This window comes from Photinus pyralis, unplaced genomic scaffold (genome assembly GCF_008802855.1).
Source record: "Photinus pyralis isolate 1611_PpyrPB1 unplaced genomic scaffold, Ppyr1.3 Ppyr1.4_LG4, whole genome shotgun sequence".
In the NCBI taxonomy this organism is placed as follows: domain Eukaryota; kingdom Metazoa; phylum Arthropoda; class Insecta; order Coleoptera; family Lampyridae; genus Photinus; species Photinus pyralis.
Window position 1 is genome coordinate 50,192,035 of NW_022170511.1, and position 18,184 is coordinate 50,210,218.

The 18,184-nt window shown below is 36.0% G+C and overlaps 2 long non-coding RNA genes across 3 annotated transcripts; one reads left to right on the forward strand and one right to left on the reverse strand.

The window, feature by feature from the left end:
• Nucleotides 1-1,105: 1,105 nt before the first annotated feature.
• Nucleotides 1,106-1,977, reverse strand: LOC116169858. The gene is made up of 2 exons (XR_004145093.1): nt 1,770-1,977; nt 1,106-1,416 (listed from the first exon to the last, which is right to left on the reverse strand). It is a non-coding gene; the product is annotated as an uncharacterized LOC116169858 (long non-coding RNA).
• A 2,951-nt stretch (nt 1,978-4,928) lies between these two features.
• Nucleotides 4,929-6,021, forward strand: LOC116167543. 2 transcript variants are annotated; one of them, XR_004144564.1, is made up of 3 exons: nt 4,929-5,048; nt 5,142-5,506; nt 5,629-6,021. It is a non-coding gene; the product is annotated as an uncharacterized LOC116167543 (long non-coding RNA). The 2 variants fall into 2 exon arrangements; XR_004144563.1 differs by lacking the exon at nt 4,929-5,048 and having other exon boundaries at nt 5,076-5,506.
• Nucleotides 6,022-18,184: the final 12,163 nt, after the last annotated feature.

The following is an 18,184-nucleotide window of genomic DNA, read 5'->3' on the forward strand; positions in this document are numbered from 1 at the left end:
TCTGCTTAAATTTGTCGGTGGAAACGGCCATTAGCCTCCTACTATGGTGGCTAACGCCAACTTCAAGTCACACTGGAATATTGGACCATATTCTGTAGTAGCGGGAATGCCAAATTAACATGGCTGCCTATTTGAATATTCTCGCTTACATTTCCCGCGAGAATCTGTCACTCTGGGGCCACTCCGAGTGCACTAAGATCGTGATCGTCATGTAGGACACCTACGTTGTGTAATAACTGGGTTCTCAGCAGGCACTGAGGGCGTTTTATGGGTAAGGAATACCAAAAACAATAGCTGATTACGTTTATATTGAAGCTAATACCAAAACGGTGCCCCTGCAGAGCGTCTTAAGTGGCTCTATACTACTCCGGCATTTTCCTTACGAATTAGGAAAACTGCAGGAAAACCTAATTCGGAGTAGCCCTATAATGAACAACATCTAATGTACAGCACTTTTGAGTCCTCTCGAAACCGGGGTAACTACTACAAACACGCTATGAGTAACCAAAATGGGATCGAGCCATTCCCCAGGTATTACAACACATACATCGGACAAAACCAAGAGATGTCAAATATACCTCGCTGGGCGGGAGGATTACCCAGGACCAGTGGAGACCCTGTAATCCTGGACCAAAGTTGTTGGGTTCGGAACGAGTGAAAATGTTAGTGTTAGGTTCACCAAGGCCCGTATAAACTTTCCTCTTGATTACTCACAGCCCAAATAAACAATTATAATAAAATGCAATGCAATAATCGAGAGCGACTAAAAAGCACGGTACGCAAATAGTGGGACACATGCAAATACGTACAATACAGATGCAGCCCTAACGACAATGAAACATGATTGCCAAAACCAACAAAGGTTACACATTAGAGTCAATGATTAGAGGTACAAGTGATTGAATTCAGTAAGTAAGTACATAAGTAAAGGGTTACAATCTGCATTCAAGTTAAACACATTTATGGATTAATTGAATAAAGCAAATACCTCACCTGATATAAAAAAACAAAAGCACGCAGTAATGATTAAGGTATAACAAAATACTTATTTCAAGATAAGCCATACTTTACACTGAAACCGGTTACAAGAAAAAGACTCTGTACACATGTTAAATCGTATTTATTGACTACCCCAAGCGACGCGGTAACTTGATCTTCTAACACCCCTAAAAACCACCCGAAAATCGCCCATTCCCTGCATTTCTAGGAAAAAACTGGACGGCAGGTGTCTGAAATGGTAAACACATGTGATCTTCCGAGAAATTCCATCCGTCTCATCTTCGCTCTCTTTCCCTTTTCGGTAATCCCACCAGGTTTCGGTTGGCAGCATGTGTAACTAATATGATGTATAGGGTGCGTCGTATCGACAATCATATTCACAGGACGTTGCCAAGGTTGGGGCATCTCAATATTACCCTGAAAAATACCTCGCATAACAAATTTTACAATTCAAGACCGTTAAATATTAGCAAACAAAATGAATTAAATAATACCTATAGTACTTAGACTATTTTATGTGGAGAAGTATTATTACTTATCATCCATGGCCTACCTACATGATAGTTTTTTAAGGGATTTATTAGCGTCAAGTAGGCAAGTTTGTTTTCCTTTTTATGAATAGTTAGGTGCTGTTTCTGTGGTAACGCAGTAGATAACCTTTTTCAGTGAAAACTGAAATTGTGTTTTCATATTTTTCTCTCCGGAGACAGGAGAATGAAAAGTAAAATCTGCTCTAGCGATAATGTCAATGTTGATGAAAAAATCAATACCTAAATAGATGATGACTTCATCGAATACTTAGCTGGTTGCAGTTGAAATATGAAACAGCGGAAAAAATTGGTGAATAATATATTATCCTCATTATGTACCTGCATAATCATTGGGAAATCGACCTACAACATTGCAATATTAAACAACAATAAGAATGACGAATGTAATGTAGCGTATTTACTTTAATGAAATAACACAAGGAAAGCCATGGTTTTCTTATGGTTTTCTTATGCATATTTAGGCAGTTAATTATCTTATGTTAAAATCCTTGATAGTGTTGTGTCTTAATAGATGTGTTTTAAGATTAGATTTATAATTGGTTGCATAATCACACTGTTCACATTTGAAATCCTTGACAGTCTTGTGTATTAATAGATGTTTTTTAAAAATGAATTTGTCATGGGTTGCATAATCACACTGTGCACATTGCCAATCCTTGGCAGTCGTGTGTCTGAGGAAATGTCTATTAAAGAGTGATTTATTATTAGTTGCATAATTACACTGTGCACATTTTATGTCTTTGACAGTTTTGTGTGTCAACAGATGCGTTTTAAAAGTGTCTTTGAAGTTTGTGGCAAAATCACATTGTACACATTTGATTTTCTTCGCAGTGCTGTGTGTTAACAGATGCTTTTTAAGATTGGATTTGTCATGGGTTGCATAATCACACTGTGCACATTTGATATCCTTGACAGTCTTATGTATTAACATATGTCTTTTAAAGTGCGATTTATTATTGGTTGCATAATCACATTGTGCACATTTTAAATCTTTGACAGTTTTGTGTCTTAACAGATGATTTTTAAAACTGACTTTGATATGGGTTGCATAATCACACTGAGCACATTCGAAATCCTTAGCAGTCTTGTGTCTTAATAGATGATTTTTAAAACTGAATTTATTATGGGTTGCATAATCACACTGTGTACATTTTAAATCTTTGGTAATCTTGTGGCTTAATAGATGATTTTTAAAATAGAATTTGCTATGGGTTGAATAATCACATTGTGAACATTTTAAATCCTTGGTAATTTTGTGTATTAATAGATGATTTTTAAAATAGAATTTGTTATGAGTTGCATAATTACACTGTGCACATTTTAAATCTTTGACACTTTTGTGTGTCAACAGATGCATTTTAAAAGTGTGTTTGAAGTTTGTGGCAAAATCACACTCTACACATTTGATTTTCTTCGCAGTGCTGTGTGCTAACAGATGTTTTTTAAGGTTGGATTTGTCATGGGTTGCATAATCACACTGTGCGCATTTGATATCCTTGATAGTTTTATGTGTTGATGTATGTCTTCTAAAGTGTGATTTATAATTGGTTGCGTAACCACACTGAGCACATTTGAAATCCTTTACAGTTTTGTGTCTTAATAGATGATTATTAAAACTGAATTTGGTATGGGTTGCATAATCACACTGTTCACATTGGAAATCCTTGGTACTCTTGTGTTTTAACTGATGATTTTTTAAAAGGAATTTGTTATGAGTTGCATAATTACACTGTGCACATTCGAAATCTTTGGTAACCTTGTGCGTTTGTAAATGAATTCTCAAATTGGATTTATAATTACTTGCAAAATCACACTGAGCGCAACAAAAGTCTTTAATTTGTGGTTGGCCATACGATAAATTTTTGGAATGTTCAATCAGTAGTTCATTTTTCTGCTGGATTTTATTTTCACCAACGTTTGAATAACCCACATTAATCGAACATTCATTGACTTCACACTTGATTGGAACAGAGCCATCATTGCCAAGTAAAACTTTGTCATCCAGAGAAGCAATTATTTCTTCTTCTTGTTTGATTTCAACTTTTACAATCGCAGACATTATCACACAAGAAATGGTTACAATATAAACATGAACAGGTACTTCTTGAAGAAACGAAAAAGTGGCACAGCCAATATGGCAGTACAAATCAAAAATTAAATAACTTGTTAATACATCGGTCACCTTGGAATGTCACTAGGCTATGTTCAAAATAGATATTCGGTGGAAAACATTCCCGACTCCCATAGCGTCTTAGCATTTTTTATATAAACAAAGGTCTTAGGTTATTTCATCCCACAAAGGCGAATTATGAATAACTAGGACACTTAGGTAAATACGTAATCAGTGAAGGTTATTACAATACACATAACCCAACACTTGGACCCTTCGATGTTGCACCCAGAGACATGGAGTGGTAGTCCATGTCTCTGGTTGCACCTCATCAAGAAATAAACATATACAGTGAATTTTTTTTAAATGCGAACATAGGAGTTTGCATGCAATGTAATTTCCCTGTTCGATTTAAAAAAAAAACACATCACTCTATTGAGTAGTTCAAATGAGTAGTAGATACAATTGACAGCTGTCACATTTTTAAAAATACCGCCGTCCAATTTAATTACGAAATCGGTTAAGTTATTGCTTAGAATGTCAAGGAGGACACTTCGAACATTTATTTTAATTGTTTTCGGTATTTATTTTCTTATTTTCTTCATTTATGTATTGAATAGATCAAATTAGTAGAATACCAGGTGCACATGACCTACAAATAATTGAAGGTTGGTACACAATGAGTTGTGGTGTCAGTGCGTGGCCTGTGAGGTCAAGTTATCGTAAGTTTAAGAAAAATGTATCCTAAAGTTGCTATGGCCTCACATGGCTTCTTTAAAAAAATCTTACCGAGTGCTCTTCATCATAAAAACTATAGAGTTGTTGTTCATAGTCACACCAGTTGCCCGATTTGGGAATGTGAACCGCGCACACCTCATAGATTGATGTGTTTTTTTTTTAATCGAACATAGGGAAATTACATTGTATGCAAACTCCTATGATCGCATTTAAAAAAAAACTCACTGTATATGGAAATAAAATAAAGCGTAGCACTTGCTCTGAGTGTTGCACCGTGACTCCCTCAGAACTGCGCAACCGCACGAGAATTTGAATTTGCTTTAAAGCCTGGTTTAGACGCAATCAGTAATTTAGTAGAGTGCCGGTTGCACAAACGCAGTTTAAAGAGACTGGTAGGTGCGCTTATACCTGTAAAATTTGACGCCAAATCCGGCGCTAGGTAAACTCAATCCATAGATGGCGCCAGGGTGATCAGTGTACTTCAACCATATATATACTTCAACCCATATATTAATATATATGACTTCAACTTAATGTCATTTAAATTGTTTTAGGTTATGATGTTATGTACAAAAATTTTTTACTTAGCGACTTGGTGTGGTTTGGCATCTACAGTGTGTTATACCTAGTTATTGTTGCAAACAATTTCGGTAAATAAAATAGACAAGTAGGTACTAATCGGATGTATAAGCAAGCAAACTTGCACATCGCACTGTTCACTTTGCTAAAGTTCAAAGTTACAGAGCATTGAGGGGTTCCACTAAAAAGGATGCTCGTTATCACAGTAAATAGTAGCGCAATACCTGCATTACAGACTTCTCACCCCGTCTAGCTGTCGGAGCTTGTACTGGATCAAGCGAAGTCAACAAGTCATTGATCAATGTAAACCATATGTGAACAAACCAGGAGCCGCCCTTCTTATACCTATTAAGATAAGCATCAAATGACCCTCACCTACACAATCTACGGTGTAAGCAATCATGCCGAGAGCTGTAAGAACCTCTGACACAAAATCATTATTGCCCGTTTGATTAGCGAGATTCTCGGGTGCTGAGATGGGGATTGAAGGAACTGGCAAAAGTCTACATTATTACTGTTAAGATGGAAGGTAGGGGACCCGACTTGTTCAACCTACCTTTTTATTTTATAACTTAATCTCGGAAGCTCCCAGGATCTAAATGCTGGTTAGAAGGGGACTAGTGCAATAATTTTAACCAACTTCTGTTCCAGGAGTGTGGCAGTGCTGGAGGCTGAACTACAAAACGGGAGTAGGAAACTGTGGCTTATCCTAACCTTAGTCATCTTCCCATTTAACGCCTCTGCAAAACGACCAACTTCGGACTTCAGAAGAATGACAGATCACTGCGTAGGCAACGACGTGGAATTGTATTAGGTGTCGATGCTAACGATGTGTGGGGAAACACAACTACACTACACTTCTGCACAGCTTCCTTGCCTTGGGTCTCATGCCGAGTACAATTACTTAGTGGTCGCTCTCCTACTTTCCATGGAAATTTAAAATACAGATGCGTTAAAACATAGACCCTTTTTCCATATTATTATCAGGGAAACTGCCTGTTACATTTTTTACAAATATTTACAAATAAATTTTCTATAAACAACGTCAACAATTTAATGAGACCAATTTTGCTAGTTACGCATATTTTTAAGAAGCTGCGCGTTATGACAATCTACAAAACAAGAATTGTAATTATTGCATTTACACTAAGTAGGTATTTTGACTAAAAAAAAAGTCGAAATGCTTCAATTACATACTGAAGGAACTCGAAGTAAAGATGTATCACAAGTTAAGGGCGTATTGTGGTCTCAAATCAAACACTTTCTCATATTTGATGGTTTAATTCAAATTTAAATGACGTGTTAGAATAAATTGACAGTTTTGTGAAGTACACTGGGATGGGTGGCGACATCTAGGGAGCGATTTTAACTGGCGCCGCATTCTGTCTTACATAATGGCGGCGAGTCATCCTACCATCTTTAATATTATATATCTTGAAATTAACGCAATGGATTGACATATAATTAGTGGAAATTTGACAAAACGTCAAATTTCAACCAATCCTAGACCGTAATCCACTGGTTAATTTCAAGCTAGGTTTAAACTGTCTTTGTGCAACCGCCAACCGGCCCTTAGTAGTTTAAGTAATTTATTCAAGTGGACGCATGTGAACAAACATAAGTTACTCGACTTGACTAAGCACTTTAGGGCCGGTATTTCCATCTCGGGATAAAGTCAAGTATAAGATATCTTCCAGGTAAACCGACAGTTAGCGTCACTTCGGGTATTTCGAACCTCGTTTAAATATTATCGGCTGGATAAGTTCTAGATAAAGTTATTGGGTAGATTTTCTGCAGTTATCAACATAACCCCAGGATATTGCGTCAAATTTCCAGTAAACTGGTGACGAAGAAAGAAATTGAAGTATGGAAGTACAGGGTCCGGCAATGAAACGGGAAGATTTGGGGTGGGGCTTGCAGCGGGCGGTGAAGTGGTAGGGAGGACAGTCACAGACCTGTCGGGACCCGAGTGGCTTGCCCTTTAGTCTACAATGGAGCGTTGGACGGGTGAGCATCGCGGTTACGCAATTAAGGCTTATTACCAAAATGGCGAGAGTTTAGTGCAAACGCGTCGAGAACTTCCAGGCTCGACTCCATGAATGCATACGTGTCAACGGAGGCCATTTGACAGATGTAATTTTCAAAAAATAATGTTTTTTAACATTGTATATCAAATGGCTACTCTTTTATTTCCCAGTATGGTATTACTAATTACAAAAAAAAAATATTTTTTCGATAATAAAATTATTTACGAAATCTTCCCGTTTCATTGCCGAACCCTGTAGAAGTACGCAGTGGCGTAACTTCATTTTAAAGGCCCGTCCTCAAAAATATTTGGGGGCCCTTTCCCTTACGCTTAATATAACCGCTTGGATTTCTAATGACAACCATCTTAAAAATATATAAATGAAAGTTCACTAGAAATACACTCCAGAAGATTCTGATTCTTTAATAAAGATATCACCCTCATATCGATCTTCCGACGTTGCTTAACTCTGAACTTATTTATTCGCTGTTCAACGTTCGTTTTTTGCTTTTCTCTTGGAGGTTCCACTATGGTATTTTCGTCCATTCTGAGATGTCTGCTTTCAAAATTTCAAACGACAAGTACAGGTGGCGTATCTACAGACACCGCTGGAGATACATTTAAACTCATTTAGTTATTAAGTTTGATTAGCGATTTCTATTCTTTGTGTATGAATCCGCCTTTTTTGAATGACGGTAACTGTTTCCTCCATGCAGAGGTAAATGCTAGAGTGTTAAAAGTACTTAGTCGCATTCATCTCGAAATACAAATTCAGTTTAAGGTTACCGTATTCAGGACCTTCAGATATCTTCTGGACTGCAGAAGGTCCCGCTAATTAACAAAGTGTTTCATGAAGGTACTTTATGTAAGAGACTTCGGAATTTTATGTTTCACAAATGGGAAACGGGTGGAGTTGCTCTTAAATCTCTTTGAGCTGGCTACTTTTGAGCATATCAAATTTCGTATTAAAGTAAGGTCAGGTTTAAATGATATGATATGATGATTTAAATTCAATAGTTACTTCCTCGGATTGTTAATTTTGTATGTTGTAGATATTGGTCCGGATTTTTCACCTATAGGTACCTATTTACCGCCTGTGAACAATGTTATCTGTTCCTTTAGTAACGCAAACTATGTAAATAATTAACACAAACGTAACATTGAAGGAGTTCGGGAAATTTTCAATTTTTTTCAGTATTTTTATATAAAAATTACATTTTTTGTACATTTTTGCCGGGGCCCCTTTTAAGTCGGGGCCCGTCCTCATTGCGTACCTTTGAGACATTGTAGTTACGCCACTGGAAGTACGCAAATACATACTATGTTTTCTTGAAGGATATAGGTAACCTATTTTAGATTCCAAATGGATCAAGATTTTCTTGACACAAGCACACGATTTTCAGATGTGCTGAAATTAGCCTTTTCTTTCTACGCGGTGCATTTACATCACGATTTTGGTTCATGTTCAGAGTACTCATAAGTAAAGCTTATTCTGTAATTTACGTTTGACAAGTACCTATATTACAAGTCACTGAATTTCCTTCCAAAACAAAAGCATTCGTTCAAATTGTCAGGTAGTAAGCTATCTTGCTCTAATATATGGCCCTGCCGTTCGCTATCTTTTTCTATTACAGACTTCTAAAATCGGCAACATTGGCTATGGTTAGGTAGCTATCTACGGGATATATTTATACCGCACGCTGATGGAAATACTCGCAGATAGATAAACGGAAGATAACGGGCGGTATCAGTTATTTGGCAGGTACGAATCTAGTACTTTATCCGAAGATGGAAATACCGGCCCTTATAGTAATGTAAAATAGAATCCTATTCTATTTTACGGTGGAGGCAAGTTCCCCTCACTACGTTTTTCTTCAACTCGTTGCGCTAATACGCGTGTGAACAGACCATTGAGTTAGAAAACTTGGAGGGAATCAAATACTTGGCCAGACGTAGACCACGGGAACCAAAAGTGGCCTCTAGCTGTGATTAAAGTACCACACCACTTCCGTTATCATTAGCGTCTCACTTCAGTGGCGTAGAGATATAATTTTCTTTCCACTAATAGGAATAATAACAAAAAAAAAACGTATAGAAGGAGTAAAATACATGCTCGTGGTAAAGTAAACAAAATAGACAAGGATGGGAAAGTATGCAGATTTAATATAATCATTGATTACAAATCTAAATATACATCGATATGTTCCAGTAGTATAATTAAGGCCAGTTTACTATAGCCACTACAACTTGACAACTCCCATTAAATTCACTGTGTTGATCAATAGCTACAATTGACTGGTTGGTCTCAGCAAAGATCATACTACACTAGATAGCCAGCGTATATGCAAGAGTTGTTTCGCGTTTAAGTAGTTCCATAAAAATATTTATAGGGGGCTTTCAAAATTAAGAACGTAACTGATTCATCCGAAGCCGTCTTCGTACGAGTTCGAATCATATCATAAATACAAAGAGTGATTATTGTCTAAACACAAGACACATAAACATGACCTACTGAACACTTCTCACTATCATTGGGATAAAATTACATTTGTAAGTGGGCGTCATTCAAGACGAGGTAGATTCTATTACAGTCAGGACGTTACAATGAAAGAAATAATTTGAAAGTTGTACACAATATTCCCTTTGCTTTTTTTTACGTTCTTCGGCTCGTAATGTATATACTTTCAATTGTGCTAAGGCCAATACAAACTTACTTTGTAAATCACCAATATTTGTTATGGTAAGCAACTTTAACAAAATTGCTAATATGTGAGACATTAACACTTGCTCAGTATCTGATCTGGAATATTTTTAATCTTACTTTTAATCTTATTTTTAATCTTGTTTAAGTTTAATACCATTTAATTTGGTTTTTATTAGGTTAGCGGTTATATTAGTATATTTAGTTATTGTGCTTTCTTAGATTAGTAATTGTCCTATAATTGGAATTTGATTCTGTTGGGCAATAAATCATATTATTATTATTATTATTATTTAACCAGCGCTAACCAATACATTTTCCAGATTTTCGGATTAAATTAATAATTGCAAAAGCGTCTTTTTTCTGAGCATAATTTCTGAAAACTTTTGGTTTCACGTATCTACGATACTTTAGCAAATCTTCAAATATAATATCACATATTTAAATATGTATACTATAAATCTGTGATAATATGCACCTACTTATCCAGGCATATTTACATTGTAACCACTCATTTATCTAATTTAGATTTGTTGTAATTAAGCATTTTATGATTGGGATAAACGAGATATCCCGCTTAGCCTCCTACATAATAAAATTGTGTCCAGCTAAAGTGAGTCGAAACTAGAAGCGTCTGTAGTTAAAATTTCAAAGAAATATCTCCATAAATATGAAAGTTGGCATTGCGCAGCCTGCGCAAAATATGGAAAATACGAAACTGATCGAAATGGACAAATATAGACCATAACGGCTATCAATTAGCGTAAACCCGAAGTCTCTAGGTGGCCCAGGGGCCGAGATCTCGATGGAACGGATGGACGGACGGACGGACAGATGGAAACACGAGCACATAAGCTTTACCTCACTTCGTTGTGTTACGATAAAAAATTTAATTTAAAACAAGATGTGAGTATTCGGTATTTTAATTTACAGTAAGGTAACCAGATAAAAACATCTATAACACCCACACAAGGTTGCGCTTAAGAATGACACCGATATCCCATACAATAGCCCTTTATTCTAAAAATAACTGTGCTTTGCCATTTCGCGCGTCTTCTTACCCCGCCAGGTAGTTTGTACTATTCTCATAAAAACATTGCCGCTGGAGGACGCAGTCGACTTATTTGGCGGGACGAATTATGAGAGTCTAAAATTTATACAGCGCTGTCTATCTAGTGTAGTATGATCTTTGGTCTCAGGTTCATTACAACGGCAGAGAAATTCAATAATAATTTATTGTTTATTGGTCTCAAAATGTATCCGCACTCGTAAAAAAACTTACACCTGATATCCATATTATAAACTCGTTTAGCTGTAAAAACAAGTTTTGATAGTACCTACTGCATATTTGACGAGATATTTGATGAACATTTTCCGGTGCAACGTTTGGTCGAAATCACAGTCAATGAAGCGTTGTGAGCACAAAAGCAAATTTCTAGAGCTGTTCTTGAGATATATTTACAAATGTTAGGTAACTATTTAAGTACTGGTTCGTTTGGAAAACTAAGAAACATAAACTAGGTATCTACACCCTCACCTACAACATGATAAATGACATGTCTTACCGATGAAAGGAAATGCCCTGTTTCTTCCCTTTATGAGAAATTTTGCATGATACGCAGCTAATCATTCTCAATTCACAAAATTGCGTGTGATAAAAACACTATGCGGCAGTTAGTTATTTATATAAACCAGAGCACAAACCGATCCGAAATTATTAGGTATTTTAAAACGGCAAATTTAATAAAATTTGAATTTGGTGGAAAACTGACAGTGACAGGACCCGCGTTTTCATATGTCAAATAATGTCGGCCAAAATGTACCTTCACGGGAACCGATCCACGCGAGTGGCCTCTATCTGTGGCAACTTCCGTCTACAAAAATTCTTACCCCCTCTACCATTATATTCCCTCCATTAGTTTTCTAACTCAATGGAACAGACACGGACCAATTTAGTACCGATAGTAGTTGGTTTAGTTTACAGTGACTTTATAGAGCCAGTGGCGACAACGGGGTATCTCTTTTGATTGGTCGTTGGTTCCGGTCGCCATGTTTGAGCTAAATTCCAAACTGGCCAATAGAAAACATCCAAAACAATGAATAAAGAACACCAGGAAGGAGCATTACTCAGGTTGTATACAAGAGGGAGTGCGACGGAAGTTATGACTCATTTTTGTTGTGGTTTTTGCAGTGACATAAAATAATGGTTAGTTGTGCTTGTGGTTGCTTCAAAACGGAAAAAAATAAAAGTTTGGGAATTACATTTCATGTGTAAAGTATTGATACGAATATTATTTTTATATAGTACATGTAAATTTACAAATTTTTATCGGAATGTAGTTTTGAGGTTAGTTAAAGAAAAGTCATAGGCGGAGTAGACACATGGGGGTTTAGATTGTTTTCGTGTAAAATTCTTTATAATTGTATCCTTCTACAACTGTAAGATAGGTACGCCACTGGAACAGGAAACTACTGTCCGCCATTTGCAAAAGCCAACGCGGTCGCACCATATATATAAGAGAAGTATATGGATAAACGAGTGGACACGCCTATCGCCAACGTTAGTGGATGGAAATATACTTCTGTCATTAGTTGGGAACTAGGCGCTAATGCGCTTGCCTGTTATTATGTAGTGTTATTTACATATATATAAGAGAAGTATATATGGTTATTTACCAAGTATTTACTCCAGTTTGACATAACGGATTGAGGTTAAATTGTTTGTTTTGTTTATGAGTTATTGAACTTTTGTTTAATTTTAATAGTAAAGAAGCCTTTCGTAGTTATATAAATCAGTATACGTAAAGGAATACCTAATGTTTGGCAATTTTAGTGTGTTCATTACTTAGAAATAAAGAAATGCAGGTACTTGTGGGAAAGTGGATTCTTCGGTTTCATGGCACAAGTAAGTTACAATGCAATTATCTGCAATCAATTAATTTATGCCATACTTGTTATTAGATTCCCAAGTGAAAAAAGCAACAAGAATCGGTGACTGCAAGCATGTGAACTATCGGAATTCGATGATGTAAAAACAAGGTTGTGTTCTCGTCATTTTAACCGCTATGACTGCATTGATTTGGATGCACACAAGCATGATGGGGGCACGAAGTTATATGGGGGTCACTTAACACCTGAAAGATTTCCAACTCGACAATGTTAATTTTATTTTAAAATCAGTAAATGTCTTTAATTTAATTGTTTCTTTGAACATTGGTAATGTATCACTTTATATTATAGCTGATTCGAACTTATCCAATTTCATGTTGCAAGATATAATCCCTACAGGTATATTATTTCAATTGCAATTTAAGTTTCTAAATCGTTACAAAGTTTGCCTTCGAAGTTGAAGGGTGTAACCGTAAACAAACTCCGCTGAGGAAGCTCGAAAGTTCTCCGTGAAAATGCTACAGTTTCCAAGCAGAACGATACGGAGTACCTTGAACCAGAACGCACTGGGTGGCACGTGAGCGCTGATTTGAGTTGGCAGTGAAATCATTCAAGTAGGCCATTGACTGCAGGTCCCGAATCCTTGTGGGTCGAAAACAATGTTGAGGGCACAAAAAAGGGAAGATTCAAATTGTCGTCGCTGATCGGTGAAGATGCTAGTAGGGGAATCGAACCGATATAGTCAACAGGTAAGAAACGCTTCGGCGGCGATTGGTCTTGGGAGGGTGGGCCTCGGCCAGCTAGTATACTTATCTAAAGACATCACAGGATCAGACAATAGTGATAGGAGTCGGCAGATGGAATGGGGCCAATGTGGTGAATATGAATCTGCATGAAACGAATAGAAGTCTGGGTGAAGTTTCCGAATGGTTCGTGGTTGTGTTTACATATGGTAATTGCACACAATAATGGTTTAATAAAATTTTAACCCTATTTTCGAGTTATAGGTTATGAAATTTGAAATTGGCGCTACTTAAAAGTAGGCGGAGAGAAGTAAATATTTACTTGGGGAGTTTGCGCATAAATACCGAGTTGAGGACTAGGAATAGGGCAGCTCTCTTTTATGGCGAACAATTTGCACATTGCAATCATAGGCGGTTATCCATATACTTCTCTTATATATATGGGTCGCACGTATATTGTTGATATTCTCCTTCCTGGTATTCTTTATTCATTTATCCAAAACGACGCGGTAGACTCCGTGCTATAATTACTATTAATTATACTGTTTTGACAGTGTCACCACCTGTAATTGTCACTGCTTCACATTACTAGTTTACACTGTGCTTCTTGTTTTTGATTTATTTTACGTTTTCCGTCACATCCGATGCCGCGTATGTAGCTTGGATTTACGATATTCATCAATGTTAAACATTAAACCAATTCAAGCGTATTTATGATCACAATTGCGTTATCCATAACCATAATTGAATTTATGCTGCTAAATTTCGGATAAGATGCTTCTCTAACCAGTTTTCTATCTAAACTCATTAGGTATTTACCAGTAGTAAGGTTAGGCAGTTTTACATCTAAAAACACTTTAAGCGAATTAGAATTACATACCTTATAATCGGTGTTATTCTCGTGCTGATTGAAAACTTATAAGGTATGTAATTAGTAATTCGCTTAAAGTGTTTTTAGCTAGGTAGATGTAAAACTGTGCCTAACCTTACTACTGGTAAATTGATGTAAAATTTTTTTCAGAAGCCTTATAAATACCTAATGAGTTTAGATAGAAAACTGGTTAGAGAAGCATCTTATCCGAAATTTAGCAGCAAATTCAATTATGGTTATGGATATAAATACGCTTGAATTGGTTTAATGTTTCACATTGATGATTGCTGTAGCACAAGGAATATTGATCTCTTGTACTCCGTGGACTAAATGTTTTGTCTTCCATTTAAGGGAAACTAAAGTAATACTTTTTATCCCGGAAGGAGAAACACGCGACAAGGGACAAGACGTGACAGAACACACTGAAATGTCAAACACAATTTAATGATTAATGGTTACCTTTTTATGTAAATTTTGGATATTGTAGGTACCATATTTTATACTTATTATACCGTTTTTCATATATCTTTTTGAATTTGGGAGGCAGTGGTTTTCCCATTGGTTGTTATGCAAAGCTTTAAACAATCATTTCTGCGCCGTTAGTTTTGAAGGAAAATCTTTACTTGAATGAAACTGACATTTATTATTCTACGGTCACAATTTGACATGATAAGGTTTATAGATCCTACAATCAATTTTTTAGCTCCAATATGGCGGATTATTTTATTTAATTTTTTTTAAATTTCGATCATGTATGAGTCGAAATAAATAGTTATATAAGGAGGTAATTGCTTTTATTTTAATACAAGAATTAAGTGCAATATATCAAACTGTTATATTATTGTAATGCAAGTGAAAGGATCAGATATTCCTGAAATATTTTGTGCTGTGTGGAATGGTTTCCTTATAATTAATTACATTAGCTTGGATATTCTCACATATACGGACATTACAATAAGTATGACAACTCTTGAAAAAGTATCTTATTATTAGTAAGTAATATGGGCGAATTCATTGGAAATGACTTTTCAGATTTAGAGTAGGTACTTGTTTGTGCATTGATGTTAACGATAACATTGTTTTTTTATGCTTTATGTGTAACTACTACAAGTGTAAAAGTTATGCTTGCTCACACAATAAACATTATTATTATTGTTTTTCATCGGACTAATCCTGAAACTCCATACACGCAGGCGATGCCTTATTAGCAGAATAATCCCACTGTGCGCATTTGATATCATTGGCAGTGTTGTGTGTTAACAGATGTCTTTTAAAGTGCGACTTATTATTGGTTGCGTAATGACACTGTACACATTTTAAATTCTTCGAATTCTTGTGTCTCAAAAGATGATTTTTAAAGCTGAATTTGTTATGGGTTGCATAATCACACTGTGCACATTTGAAATCTTTGACGATCTTGTGTGTTAACAAATGTGTTTTAAAGTGTGATTTATTACTGGTTGCATAATCACACTGTGCACATTTTAAATCCTTGGCAGTTTTGTGTCTTAACATATGTTTTTTAAAATTGGATTTGCAATTGGTTGCATAATCACACTGTGCACATTTGATATCTTTGTTAGTTTGGTGTGTTAACAGATGTCTTTTAATGCAAGATTTATAATTGGTTGCATAATCACATTGTGCACATTTAATATCCCTGCCAGTTTTGTGTTTCAACAGATGATTTTTAAAATTTAATTTGTTATAGGTGGCATAATCACACTGCGCACATTTGAAATCCTTGACAGTCTTGTGTGTTAACAGATGTAATTTAAGATTGGATTTGTCACGGGTTGCATAATCACATTGCGCACATTTTAAATCCTTGGTAGTCTTGTGTGTCAACAGATGTAATTTTAGATTGTATTTGTTATTGGTTGCATAATCACACTGTGCACATTTTAAATCCTTAGTAGTCTTGTGGATCAACAAATGTGCTTTAAAATTGTATTTGTTATTGGTTGCATAATCACAATAAGGGCATAGGATATCCTTGGTAGTCTTGTGGGTTTGTAAATGTGCTCTCAAACTGGATTTATAATTACTTGCAAAGTCACAGTGAGCACAATTAAAATTGGTTAAAATTTGTGGTTGGTCACCATATCCTAAATCTTCGGAATGTTCAAATACCAATTCATTTTTTTGCTGGACCTTATTTTCATCTTTCCAATTACTTGTAACATTAGAATAACCTACATTAATTATACTTCCATTTACTTCATGTTTGAGTCGAATTGAGACATCATTGCGTTGTAAAACTTTGTCATCCACAGATGCACTTATTTCTTCTTCTTGTTTGATTTCAACTTTTACAATCGCAGACATTATAACATAAGAAGTAGTTACAACGGTAAACAGGTCCTTCTGAACGTAATCAAAAAGGGATACCACAATACCTGGATCAGTGGCCCTGAAAACTGGGATACGTGTGGACAGAATCTATTTCCCAACACGGCGTCTTTGGTTATTTTATCACAAAGGCGAATTACGAACAACTTGGGATTTTATTTGTTTAAGGGCCGGTTGCACAAACGCAGTTTAAACTTCGTTTAAATTAACGCAATGGATTAAGACATATGATTAGTGGAAATTTGACAAAACGTCAAATTTCAACCAATCCTAGACCGTAATCCACTGGTTAACTCCAAGCTAGGTTTAAACTGTCTTTGTGCAACCGGCCCTAATAGTAAAACCATTGGGTACGTTCAGCCGACACAACTGTTGAGACGTTGACTTTACGGAGTGCTGAATGTGACTTCTGGTAGATCTGGTGGAGATGGAAGTCGGCTTCACATCTAACATGTCGTGTCAACAAAACCGTTCAGGCATATGTTGACGTTTGCTACTAAAACACGTTCACGATGTATGTCAACAGTTGCGTCGGCTGAACAATTGTTTAAATAGTTTTTAAATAATGGCTGAACGTACCCATTATTATATGTACACAAAACCGTTGTATGTGTATGACAAGTAGGCAATAACAATCGCCTACGACCTACATAGCGATCAAAAATGAGTGACCGTCTAGTCATTTTTGGAATTTTTGTTTACATGGGAAATCCTACTTAACTTGAACTTTCAAAGGCGACTCGACAGTCACTCATTCTTGATCGCCCGTTATAACGTGGCGGTAAAAAACGTTATTAATTAATTATATTTAAATAAAAATATACAACAATTGTTATTAAAAAATTGCTTCATAATAAATAACACAGATATAATCGAGTTTTTACTCTCCCTCTATATCTATTTAATTGAACCTAGGTAAATTAAGGGTTTGACATAATAAATTGTGATGTACCAAGTCGACAGCTCCCGCGCTAACAGCGGGAAAAACACGAACTCTGAACACAGTATAGTAAAACAAACCTCACACTCAACAATGGCCGGACCCAAGCTTACTTATTATCGAAAAGGTGGAACGCAAATAATACATCTATCGAGTTTGAAAAGCAAAAGAAAGTTTATTGAATAAATAATTGATCAAAAGTGTAAAGGAATCAAAACCCAGAACTCATGGGACAAAAGAACCGCGCTGAAGAAAATTCTGAATCACTGTTCACAGAGGCTACATATGTAGGGGGAAAATCTAGAGCAAGAGACCTAATTGTGGAAGACGCTAACACATTTTACATCACATCTACAATATACAAAAATTAACAATCCGAGGAAGTACCTACTCTTGAATCTGAATAATTTAAATCTGACGTTAATTTAATACATTTCATCAGGTAAAGAAGGGTCATCCCAAGTAGGATTAAAGGCAATTCCAAACCTTTCCCATTTGTAAAAGAATAAAACATTCCGAAGTTGCTTACATAACATTGTTAATTTGCTGGACCTCTTTCCGGTCCATAAGGTATCCGAAGATGCTGGATATGGTAGCCTTAAACTAAAGTTATATTTTGAGATGAATGCTGCTACGTATCTTTATCACTTCTGCATCTATACCTCTGCACGGACGAAACAGTTGA